Genomic DNA, 12,198 nt, shown 5'->3' with positions numbered 1-12,198 from the left:
GAACATACTTTCATGTGCTACCTGGCCACCCATGCATCTTCTTAAGTAAAATGTCTGTTCACATCTGGCACATTTAAATGGGTTTATCTATCTTCTTCCTGTTGAGTTGTAAAACTTGTTAATATGATCTGGATACGGGTTCCACATGGGATATATGATTTGGAAATATTTTCTCCTGGCCAGTGGCTTGTCTTTTCACTCTTAAGGAACAACTTATTTAAGTTTCTCATTTGTTGCATATACATAGTGGGAAAATTGATAACACCTACTCTCAGGGTTATTATAAGGACTAAAAGAGGATTATATGTAAAAAAAAAACAAAACAAAAAACCACGTCAGTATAAGGTTTGAGAAATGCTAGGAGGTTTATTGAATAATGCAAATGTAAGAAATTTCAGGGCTGGCGATTTAGTTTCGCCGCCGGCTGCGCAAGCGCAAGGACCCCAGTTCAATCCCCGGTACCAAAAAATAAAAAGGAAATTGCGCAGAAAGTGTCAGGTTGTTGTTAGGCAACGGTGTTTCTCTTATTCAGGAGGAAATAAACTAAGCACAGGCTGAAGATTCCATAATAGGAACAAAACCCTGAGATACGTGTTGAAAAATTAAAAAAATAAAGCTGGATGTAGGCAGGCAGCCAGCCCAGGTAGGGGAAAGAGACAAGAAACGACAGGCAGAGTAGTCTGAGCTGGAGAGGGCGGCAGAGGAGGCCACGCGTTGCGGACCCGGGAGGTTATGTCCACGGTGCTCTCCATCCAGAGCCGCACAACACTGACCTGAGGTGGAAACCGAATGGAAAGCAGGCCCGCTACCTGGGGCTGCAGCTCTCCAGGTATAAAAAAGGGACCCATCTCTTTTGAAAGTGATACAGGAGAAATATAACTCCCGACCTTTTAGATGCCCAATGTGCCTAGTAGTTCATGGTCTCACAACATCAAGGAATGAAGTCGTGAACCAAAGGAAGAAGTTGGGAGAGTTTTACTGGAAATGAGAAGGAGAACAGCTCCTGGATTTCCAGGAGGGGTTGCGAGTGGAGTGGCCACCAACGCCCTTTGTCAGGGGTAATCTATACCGCAAAGTCACAGCATGGGCACAATGGACTAAACTACAGACAACTTGGACGATTACAAGTACAGCTGCTTAGCTAATATCGATCCAGTATAGAAGCGAGTCACGCCTAGTAAGGGTACGTGGAAAGAACAAAAGGATTTTTAGGCAGGGAGGGGAGTATGGGCCCAGATGTTCCAGTTACCCACGTATGGGTCTGATGCCTACCTGGGCCCACTGGACCAGAGGGTGCTAATTCCAGTACAGTCTGTTTATCCTTAGGGAGGCATGCAGGGCTGGCTATAGCTTCTCCATCCTGAGGCCTGGTTGCCTCCAGAAATAATTCTGATGTCTTTATTTTTTGTGCTGACTTCCTTGAGGGCCCAGTCTGTATATTAATATCTATCTAACTTAGCTGCCTATAATAAAAGGGAGAATCAATGAAATAGCAAAGATTCTAGCTGACATGAAAACATGTCACTGATGCTGAAGACAACTGCAAAGACATTATTTAAGGTGAGGACAACTGAAGTGCCTGAAAAAGACAGGCAGGGGATGGAATCCAGGAGCAACCAGGCTCTGGATGTGGCAGTGCTAAGGTCAGATGCACCACGACATGGACCAGCTAGGGGCGGGGAGACACTGCAATGGCTTATAACCTGCAACCATTTTAAAACTAAGGTTATCCTCACAGGGAATCGGCAGCAAAACACAGATTTAGAGACCAGGGACACTAAACTTGGAAATGCTGGCTGTCATGAAAAGCAGGTAAGAAGCTGGGTATGGTGGTGCATGCCTGTAATCCCAGAACTCCCGGAGGCTGAGGCAGGAGGATCAGCTTGGGCAATTTAATGAGACCCTGACTCAAAAAAATTTAACTAAATAAATGAATGAATGGATCAATGAGTGAATAAAGGCTGGGGATATAGGTTAATGCAAAGGCCTTGTTCAATTCCTTGAACCATAAATTTTTTAAAAAAGAAAGAGAAAAAGAAGAAATGAAGATAGGCTTAAAAGATTAAAAAGCACCGCTAACAGTTGGTATTTATTTGGCCTTACAACACACTGGAGACTGGGTCAAGTCATTACATGAATTTTCTCTTTGCTGTTCCTAGCTTTAAAAAGAAGTCCTATTATTTCTCCATTATACATGTGCAGTAACCACGGAGCCTCAAGGAGTTTAAAACACTTGACAGAGCTTGGGTGGAGCCGGGCGATTCAGCCCAGGCCCTTGCTCTTAAACACGACACCATGCTGGACCCAGTCCCAGCCTGACTCACATCAAAGGTGGGAACCATTGTCTCTTTCCTTCAAGTCAAGCACAGAGCCTGGCTTAATAGATGTGTGGTCATCAAGGATGGCAAGGACCCACGCTAAAGTGACATCTAGTAACACAGAAAGAGCTAAGCTCTCTGTGTGAGGCCTGATGGAGACACCCAATGGCTATACTGTATTAGTCAGCTTTCCCATAGCCAGACCACAGACTGACACCCACAACCTAAAGGAGGAGAGGTATAATTTGACTCACAGTTTCAAGGGATTCATTCCATGGTCTGCTGGCTCTAAGGCAGGAACATCATGGTGGAAGAGAGCAAAGCTGCTTAGTTCGTAGTGACCAGGAAGCAGAGCAGTGGAACAGTGCCAGAGGGGAAGAGACCAGGGACCAGGTATAGAACCCAAGGTCTCTCCCTGACCCACCCAGACACACCCAGATGTGTCCCACCAGTCCCCTCCAAGATCCCAAGACAATCAAATCAACCCTCCACCCTGACTGCTGCAAGAGCCACAATCAACCAGACGGATGCAGGAATATTTGGCTAGAACAAGAACTAAAAGGTCCAAAGTTGAAAATAGATCTACTTTTAAACATAAGTTAGAGCAGATCCAGGCTTTTCCCAGTGGAGTAGCAACCTCACTCCATCCACATCTCTTTATTTTCCTGAGTTCTGCTGAGTGAGTCCCTTGACTGGTCTCCAGGGCCTGTGTATGAGGCCCTGCACACCACAAGAGTGGGCTGGAGGATGGGACCGTCACATCTTCTTGGGTACATGTTGGGATTCGCTCCTTCCTCCTTTGTTACTCAGAATTCAGAGACACATCAGCTTCTTGACGGGCAGGGAGGGAGTGGGGCCTGGTGTTTAACCTCTCTGGCCTCAACTTCATCTTCTGTAAAGTGTAAGTAATAATTATTTCTACTCCATAAGAACCCCAAGTAGGACCACAGAAAAGTTTACGTGAAATACTGCCGTTAAAGTCCCGAGCAAAGGGCTGGCATTAGAAGAGACTGCCTGGGTGCTAACTCTGATACTCAGATCAGGTGGGAATGCTTTGTCCCAAATGTACTTGTCCCTAAATATGTCACATTTTTCTTGCAGTGTTCAACCCCAGGCAGGATATTCAGGTTGCCAATGGGGCTGAATCTTGCTATTCTCATCCTATGCAGAAAAGGAAGGACTACATCTCTGAAAATAAAACATCTCTAATTCCCTTCCTTCCTCTTTGATTGTCCACCCCCTCTTCTTTTTCCTTTTTTCAGCCTAATAGACAAAGAATGAGAGTCCTGGCGTCTGGCCAAACTAGCAGGAAGTTATGAATGAGGATTGCAAAGGATAGTTGACTCTCCAAAGACATAGGCTCCAAATTAATCCTGAAGGCTGGGCAGTAACCACAGGAAATGTGGAGCCATGCAACTAGCACTTAACACTTACATATCTCGGTCTGTGAGGAGTGTTAGGCAACCAATAGTCTAATCCCCTAACGGCCTGCAGGAGGTATTATTAGCCATGGAATATCTGAGATCAGCCTTTGGGGACACTCTGGCAGGGCCAGAATCTGGCATCTGGGGTTTCACTGTGGGACTAAGATCTCCACACAGTCTTGAAGAATGTCACAACAGATTTCCAACAACTGGTTAATGTCCACCAGCGTTTAGCAAATTAGACCTGTGTTGATGTGTCAATGCCTCAGGCACTGATTTACTTTACCGAACTGCCTAATTAGGACCTTGCAACTCATCAAAGGAGCATTAAAGAAAAAGTACTACCTTCAGGGACACGTAAGTATGGCTTGTCTGTTTGCCAGGTGGGGACCTCCTTTGGAAGCCATCCGTTAAATTATCATGGGAGCCTTCTGTGGGTCGGAGCCTAGTGCAGCCCCTTCCCTTACTCCCACTTTGTCCTTGTCTTGCCTTTTCTCCCTTCAGAAGTCTGAAACTAGCTCAGGGTCAAGGGTAGAAAGGATGCTGGACAAAAGAAATAGCTGGAAAAGCCTGTCATTGAGAGGATTTGAGAATAAACTCTTAAAATAATTTACTGCTGTAGTTAGAGTCCTCCTCCTCTGTTGCCACCATGTCTTAAATATACATTTGCCATTGGAAATCTCCTTAACAAGAAGGAATGGCTTTCCCTATTATCACATCCAGCTCAAGCCAGTTTTGCTGCCGAAAGTGCATTGCCAGAAATAAGTTTACCTAGCTTTTGTGCCAGCACTGGTTACGCATGCTCCATAATGTGGGGGATGCTTCATCTCTCAGCTTCACTTTCTTCATCTGAAAAGAGGGGGCACTGGTGCTGATTCTTGACTCCTGGTGTTGTTGGAAGATTCAAAATGCAGATCATACTGTAGGGACACCTGCATACCTGTGTTTTTTGTAGCACAATTCCCAGTAGTCAAGATATGGAACCAGCTGAGGGAACCCTCAACAGGTGAATGGATAAAGAAGATGTGGTAAATACTGATATATACATGGGGTATTATTCAGCTATAAAGAAGAATGAAGGTATTTCATTCAGAGGAAAATGGATGGATCTTGGAGATCACCATGTTGAGCAAAATAAGCCAGAGCCAGAAAGACAAATATTACACATTCTCTCTAATATGTGGAATGTAAAAAGGTTGACGTGGAAGTAGGAGTCGGGGGAAGGAAATAAGGGGAAGGGAGAAGGGGTGTATGGGCAGGTAATGAGGGGATGAATATGATAAAATATATGTGTTGAAGCCCAATATTGTATAAGATTAGTAGGCACTGATAAGAAAAGGAAAAAGAATAAATCTATGCCAAAGGGCTGGGGAAGAGTGGAATCTTTGCCTACTATCTACAGGGTCCTGGGTTTGATCTCCAGCCTTAAAAATAATGCACACCAAGTCCTGGTACATAGATAGAGCTTGATGAGTGGAATCACTACACTTGTAATACTATGGTAAAAGGAGACCCAGATGATCATGTGTACCTAAGAAATAATGATGAGCAGGTCTCTGCAGAAGCCCCTTGTCGTGGCCCAAGCAGAGAATGCCTCTCAGAATATCAAGATGCCCTAAGAGGCCTCAGATGCAGAGCATCTTACAAGCCCAATAAAATTCTAGGCTTAGCTAATAGTTGAAGGGTGCATTTTGGTTGACATTGAAGAACATAATGTAAAAAGCATCAGTCACCTACCACGAGTCACCAGGGCTCCTGGAGAAGGCAGATCTCATATCAGGGCAGGGAGTATACAGGGTACCTCTAGAGCTTCTTATCATGCCAGGGATGCCAGCAGCATCTACAGGGTCAAAGCAAAGGACTCAAGAGCCCAGAGTCAAGACATGAAAAACCATGGAGGAAGCTGTCTGAAAAGGCTACTTGCTGTTTGGTTCCAAATGTGTGACATTCTGGAAATGACAAAGCCATGGAGACAGTAAAAGAGATCAGTGATTTACAGGACAGGAAAGGATGAATAGGCAGAGCACAGGGGATTTTCAGGAGGGTGAAAATAATTTTTATGATACTACAAATGTCATTAGATATTTGTCAAAGCCCATAGAATGTACTACACAAGACAGAACCCTAATATCAACCTATAGATGTGGGGTGATACTGATGTGTCATTTGAGGTACACTGATTGTAACAAATCACCCTCAGTGCAGGATGTTGGTAGGACGGAGGCTGTGGCTGAGTGTGGATAGCGAAACTTTCCATGTATTCCACTCGTACTTTGCTGTGAACTTAAAACTGCTCTCAAAAATAAAGTTTATTTTAAAACAACCTATGTGAAAATTCAACCCAGTACAGTGTATCAGACCTTATCTTGCTCCTAATTTGAACAAACTCTGTACATCCAGGTCATGGAGGGAAAACAGAAGAGAGGCCCTAGGGAAGAGTTGACTACATACCAAGTGATATTAAGAAGTTATTGTAATAATTTTTGGAGGTGAACATGTACTGTGGTTATCTTTGGAAAATAGTTCTTCTCTTTCAGAGCTACATATAGAAATATTTATATAATAATAAGAAATCTGTGATTTGCTTTAAAATATTCTGATATGGAAAACAAATGAGCTAAGACTATGGATAAGACCAGAATGGCTAAATCATGGGTGCATGGGGTTCATCACAGCACTCTGTGATGTTTGCTTATGCTTGACATTTTCCCCTACAAGAAATCAGAAAGGCAGCACCAACTAGGGTACCAAGGCCAGAGTCATGACACCACATCTGACCCCATGGACAAAACTTTGGAACTTTTGTCACCAGGAAGGAGGCCCAACATTAGGCTTCTGAAGCCAGTTTAGTCATAGCAATCTGGGAAGCTCTTTAATGATGAAGTCACCCTAATTATTTCCAAAAATAAATCCTCTCTGCATCAGGGTTTGTATGGGCAACATATTACATAGGAATGAAGAAGTTGAGATTTTGCTGTTTTCCCTTCACATTCCCCATAGCAGAGATGCTATCATCGAGACTCAGGTAAGAAACCTGGGCCTTACCAACTAGGAACTTGGAGCTAAGGTCACTAGAAGCCATAGGCGATGACTAGAAATCCAGACCTTCCCTACTAGATCAGATGGGCATGTTGTTCTCTTCTTCTCTCTCTGCCCTCTTCCACCTGTCTCTGTTCCTGTAGCTGCTAGGATAGGGGGTGCAAGAAAACTGCCAGAGAGACCGAGGATGACAGCAACAGGAAAGGTATGTTAGATCCTGTATCAGTGACAGAATCTTCAACATCACACATCAGAGGGGAGAGGAAGTCCACACAGAGTCACAGATCCAGGAGCTTGTGGGACGAGGATTCAAACCCAACTCTGAATCTAGAACTCAAGCTCTTAACCACTAAGACTGAGAAGGTGCCAGAAACTACCCTACTTCCTTCCCATCACCCTTTCCCCCTCTCCCCCTTTATAGGGGCCAGAGGCTCAGAAGGGATTTCCCTTGGGAGCACACAGGACCATGGAAGGCTGAGCAGCCTGGAGCTATCTCAATGACACCTCACCCAGGGGTCTTCCCCACCACTGCATGGCACTCTTCCTACTTTACAGACAAGGAAACTGAGGCACAGGGATGTTATACTATTTATCCAGGTCCTAGAGCTAGCAAATAACAGAGCTGAGACCATCTGTTTGGACTTCTTCCCAGAGCAATAGAGAACCAGCCTTTATTATAACTCTAGATTCCTTGTCTTCTTGAGGGACTAGGGATCCCTGTTAAAACATCGCCAAGCAGTAGCGATAAGGTCATTCCCCCAACAAGAAAGTCGGTGGCTAATACTTTTCCCTCTCTCCCCCAGGTTGCCCTCCCCCAGTTCCCACTCCTCCCTGGGACAGGTCCCAGTGTCCTCTAGCCTCAGGTCCCCAAAAGGGACGCGTGCTTGGAGAGTCCCTTGGATATGGCTGTCAGAGTAAGAGAACCTGGGAAGTCAGGAGACACGGGGAGATGCAGGGGACCAGCTATCTTCTCTCCTTCTCTCCCATCTGGGACGGAGTTGGGGAGAGATGCTTCCTGTGCCAGCAGACAGCCAGCTCTGGGGGAGGCTTCTCTTACATCCACTCTGCAGGGACGACTTAAGTAAGCCTTGACGACTCTCTTTCCCTGGAGACTAGACTAAAAGTATTGTTTAGAAATCTAATATATGGTTTATTTACTCAATTTGTGCTGAGCTCCACAGTTCCTGCAGGCCAGCTTCACTCGCCCATTACTCTATTAATGCTCCATTACTGAAATTAGTGCTGTAATTGGAGGGGGAAGGGCCGCTGAAGGGGGCGCTCCTTAAAGGCACAGGTCTCTCGGTAATCACATCACAGGCAGTGGACACGGAGGAACCAGCCTGGGGGTCCCACAGATGTGGGGCTAAAGTGACACCTTCAAAGCCAAGGGAAGGAAAAGGACAGCGATGAGCTTCAACAGCCAATCAGTGGCTCAGGGACCACTGGGCCCTGTCCAGCCCTGGGCAGGAACAGCACACAGGTGCACACTTGTCCTCAAGAGGCAGAGCATGCAGGTGCACACCTGTGCCCAGACTGTGGAACAGAGAGGTCCACACCTTCCCAGGTAGTGGGGCCGAGGGGTCAGTGTCGCTGTCCACACTGCTGGTGGGCAGACTCGCATTCTTGGGGCCGACAGAACCACTCACACAATATCTAAGCTATCCAGATGCACTCCGTCAGCCCCCATGCCACCTCCCATCGTTCAGCCTTGGCTGATGTGGTCAAGGCCATTTATCTTGAGCCTCCCTGGCTGGCCTCCTTGTTTCTTCCCTATGCCTGTGTCCTCCACTCCTTCCTCTTTGCTTCCAGCCTAAATGGAGCCACAGTCCACTAAGGACAGGTTCATCAACCAGCCACCCCTACTCCCTCTCTGGATTCTTCTTCTCCACATTATGACTCATATCTGATTAGCTAAAGTAAGGCTGGCTTCTCCCTCCATAAGTATTTGTCCCTCACTTCCTCTTGTCCCTGGTACTCATCACCCACTGGGTTCTCAGTTCTTTGGGGTCTGAGCCACACCTTTTCCCATCTAGGATCCTGCTTTCTGAGAGCTGCGACTGTGCCTTGTCCAATGCAGTGGCCATTTCTCAATTCTTATCCTCTGTTGGATGTCTGACCACTCCTAGAATTGCCAAACACCCTCTTGCTGGAGGGAATGTCCCTTCCTCACCTTTACAAAATGTTTTTTCCCTCTTGTCTCTGACAGAACATTCACTTTCTACCACTGATTTTTTAGTTATCAGGTCTTTTGAGAATCTAAGGAAACACACACACACACACACACACACACACACACACACACACACACCCATGACACTCCAGCAATCTGTAAATCTCAGGCTAACCACCTTTGTGTCTTTCTTTCCTGGTACAATTGTGAATTCTGATTTTTAAAGCCATGTGTATTTAGACAACTCTCAGATCCGTACTTCCAGCCTGGATCTTTTTACCAGTTCCTTACTTGGGTTTTCAGCTGCTTGATGACCATGTCACAGGCACCTCAAACACACCTTCCCTTACCTTGTCCAGCTCTGCTAGGGACTTGGTGACAACTTCCAAGCTGGAAGACTTGAGATCATCATCTCAACCCTTTTAGTTTCCTTAACCTGCCTCCCCAAGACCTGCCAGATCCCACAGCCTGTGATTCTTCCTCCATCTGTGACCCTCCAAACCATCTTTGGCACCAATTCGGCTGGGCTCCTCCCCTTAGCTGGTCCCCTGGCCTTCAGTCCTAGCCTGCCAGTCCATTCATGTCACTCCACCCTGCGCTATGGAGATCTAGGAAGAGAAGAATCCAATGATCTTAGACATGGCACGGTCTCACCCCATCCACGATTTTGCCACTGGGCCCCTTGGCAATGCATCTGAACAGCTGCCTGGCACCTGCCTGAACATCTCCGATGAAGAGAGACTGACTTCCTGCTCCTCACTGCCTCTCTCTGCCCACAAAAGGTCCACATTTCCCCAGCAACAAGGATCAGCTTGACAAGTGTCTCAGTAGCCAGTGACTACATTTCCCAGATGGCCTGAAGCCAGCGGGCTCCTCTGGTGAATGGGAGAAAAAACAAAGTGTGTCAAAATTCTACACCCATTCATGATAAAAAAAAAAAAAACGTACAGAAAATTGGAATAGAGGGTCTTTATCTTAATCTGATAAAGGCTATCTATGATAAACCAACAGCCAACATCATACTAAATTGTCAAAAACTGAAAACCTTCATGATAAAATCAGGAACAAGACAAGGATGTCCACTATCACCACTCCTGTTCAATATAGTTCTGGAAAAATTAACCACAGCAATTAGACAAGAGAAAGAAATAAGAGCAATAAAGATAGGAAAGGAAGAAGTTAAACTGTCATTATTTGCTGACGATATATGCTACTCTACACAGAAGACCCAAAAAACTCTGCCAAAAGACTTCGTGACTTAATTGAAAGATTCAGTAGAGTAGCTGGATACAAGATCAACACTCAAAAATCAATAGCCTTCTTGTACACAAATAACAGACTCAATGAGAGAGAAATTAGGGAAAAAATTCCTTTCAGAATAGCATCCAAAAACAGAAATATCTAGGAATCAATCTAACAAAGGAAGCAAAAGACCTCTACATTGAAAACTACAGCACTCTAAAAAAAGATTGAAGAGGATATAAGAAAATGGAAAGACATGACCTGTTCCTGGGTAGGAAGAACCAATATAGTGAAAATGGCCATACTTCCAAACTGCTATACAGATTCAATGCAATTCCGATTGGAATCCTAACAGTATATTTGACAGAACTAGAGAAATCAATCCAAAAATTCATTTGGAACAAGAAGAGACCTAGAATAGCAGAAGCAATTCTAGGCAACAGAGACATGACAGGGGGTATCACAATCCCCAACTTGAAACTATACTACAAAGCCACTATGATAAAAAGCATGGTACGGGCAAAGAAACAGACCCGAGGATCAGTGGAATAGATTAGAAGATGCAGAGACAACCCCAGACACACTCAGTCATCTCATCTTTGACAAAGGAGCCAACCACCCTCATTGTAGGAAAGATAGTCTCTTTAATAAATGGTTTTGGAAAAACTGGATTTCAACTTGCCAAAGATTAAAACTAGACCCCTATCTTTCACCATGCACTAAACTGAGACCGAAGTGGATTAAAGATCTAAATATTAAAACAGAAACACTAAACTTGCTGGAAGATAAGTTGGGTAGAACTCTTGAAGACCTTGGCATAGGAAAAGACTTTATGAACAAAACCTCAATGAACTAGCACAAAGAAGTAACATCTGGGATCTCATCTTATTAAAAAGCTTCTTCACTGCAAGAGAAACCACCAACAGAGCTAAGAGACAACCTACCATGTGGGAAAAAAATTTTACCAGCTCTTCCTCAGACAATGGTCTACTTTCTAAAATATATAAAGAACTGAAAAAATATCTGACTCCCCAAATATAAAGACCCAATCCAAAAATGGGTATCTGAACTGAACAGGCACTTCTCAGACGAAGTAAAAGCTGCAAATAAACATATGAAAAAATGTTCAACATCACTGGTCATTCGAGAGATGCAGATGAAAACAATGCTGAGATTCCACCTCACCCCACAAAGAATGGCTGCTATCAAGAAACCAACCAATAACAAATGCTGGCGGGGGTGTGGGGAGAAAGGAAGCCTTCTCCATTGTTGGTGGGAGTGCAGACTGGTGCAACCACTGTGGAAATCAGTTTGGAGATACCTCAAAAAACTAGGATTAGAGACGCCATTTCACTCAGCTATTCCTCTGCTGGGTATCTTCCCAAAAGAATTAAAAACATCATACCACAGTGATCTATGTGCACCCATGTTTATAGTGGCACAGTTTGGAATAGCTAAAAATTGGAAACAGCCCAAGTGCCCATCAACCGGAGACTGGATAAAGAAGGTGTGGGTTTTGTTTTTTTTTGGTACCAGGAATCAAACTTGGGTCCTTGCACTTGCGCAGCAGATGGCGAAACCACTGAGCTAAATCCCTGCCCCAATGTGGGGTTTTTTAAAAATAAAATGGAGTACTACTCAGCCATAAAGAACAAGAAACTAGAGACATTTATAGCTAAATGGATGCAATGAAGCCATACTCTTAAGTGAAATAAACAGGACACACATGTAAATACTGAATAGTTTCTCTGGTGTGAAAAAACTAAAAGTGTAAATAAGGATCAAAATGTCTAATTGATATTGTGAAATAGAAAGAAAAGATCTAAAGGTGTAGAGGAAGTGGAATGGGTATGGGAAAAAAAAACATGAGAAAAGGAAAAAATGGAAACAGTCTTTTTAAATAGTTAAGGGTGGAGGGGGTGAAGGGAGGGCAGGGAAATAGAGAAAAAATAAGAACCAAGATACATCATGTAAAGGTACGAGATCCCAATGATGAATCACAAAG

This window comes from Heterocephalus glaber, unplaced genomic scaffold (assembly GCF_053883595.1).
Source record: "Heterocephalus glaber isolate CG9 unplaced genomic scaffold, H.glaber_assembly_v1.0 deba00001610, whole genome shotgun sequence".
NCBI classification, from domain to species: Eukaryota; Metazoa; Chordata; class Mammalia; order Rodentia; family Bathyergidae; genus Heterocephalus; species Heterocephalus glaber.
The sequence above is the reverse complement of the archived record's forward strand: the minus strand, read 5'-3'. Positions refer to the sequence as shown.